Here is a 1049-nt window from a genome sequence, read left to right on the forward strand (position 1 = left end):
GGGATCAGTCCTCGGGCGACGGCGGCGGAACTGGCCAAAGCGACGCCGTTTCTGGAGAATCGGATCAAGACCTTCGCCGGAAATGGCTGCGATAAAGCCGAGCTATGAGAAGAACCCGAGATAGCGCGAGAAGTAGCGGCGAGGGAAGAGAGACTCGGGGGAGCTTTGCGTGCTTGAATGGCTGCCAAAGCAGACTTAGATAGTCTCCTAGACGCCATGTGAGCTGAAACGGAGAGGGATTAGTGGGCTACGGTTTTTCAAAGAAGTTAATTATGGTGGTCGGTGGTGATGATGATGAGGCAGGAGGGAAGAGGGTTTTACGAAGCTTGGAGAAGAGGCAAAGAAGATGGTAGAACGGGGCTTCGGCCGTAGGCCAGGTCCTTCGAGAATTTTCCGATGGAAATTTTAGAAATTTATAAAAAAAAAGGTGCCAAATTAATATTTAAAATAAAATTTAAGAGGTCAAGTTTTATTTTCGGAAGGTAATTATGCTTTCATTGAGAGTCGAACTCAAGACCTCCCGCTTACTAAACGGGTGCTCTAACCAACTGAGCTATGAAAGCTTGAAAGATGATTGGAAATTATTAATAAAAATCCCTTCAAACTTCATTATTTTTTATTTTCTTCACTTGAGAAAATGGAATTTTTTAAGATAGATCTATACTCTTCATTTACACAATGTTAATCATTTAACGAATCTATATATATTAATAAAGATGTTTAAAGAGATTTGGTGAGGATACATAGGATCCACCTCATCATCCATGTGACAAATTTTTTTATTAACTATTCAAAATCTTTGTTTATAATCTTTATATAAATTAGGTAGGAGTATTTTTATTTTCTTAATCATTCAAAATCTTTGTTTATAATCTTTATATAAAAACCTAAATTGTTTTTAGATTAATATATTATTAAATTTTTATTTGACTATACATATATTCAAATTTTAAATATTTCTAAAGATACAAAAATGAAAATATTAATATCTTATTGTCAATTTTAAAAAATAAAACAGTTCATCTTTATTTTATATGTTAACTATGATA

General features: G+C 34.4%; 1 non-coding gene across 1 annotated transcript; it reads right to left on the reverse strand.

Moving 5' to 3' along the window:
* Nucleotides 1–489: 489 nt before the first annotated feature.
* TRNAT-AGU lies at nt 490–563 on the reverse strand. Its single transcript has one exon. It is a non-coding gene; the product is annotated as a tRNA-Thr (tRNA).
* Nucleotides 564–1049: the final 486 nt, after the last annotated feature.

The sequence above is a fragment of the Tarenaya hassleriana genome, unplaced genomic scaffold (assembly GCF_000463585.1).
Source record: "Tarenaya hassleriana unplaced genomic scaffold, ASM46358v1 Cleome107, whole genome shotgun sequence".
Lineage (NCBI taxonomy): Eukaryota > Viridiplantae > Streptophyta > Magnoliopsida > Brassicales > Cleomaceae > Tarenaya > Tarenaya hassleriana.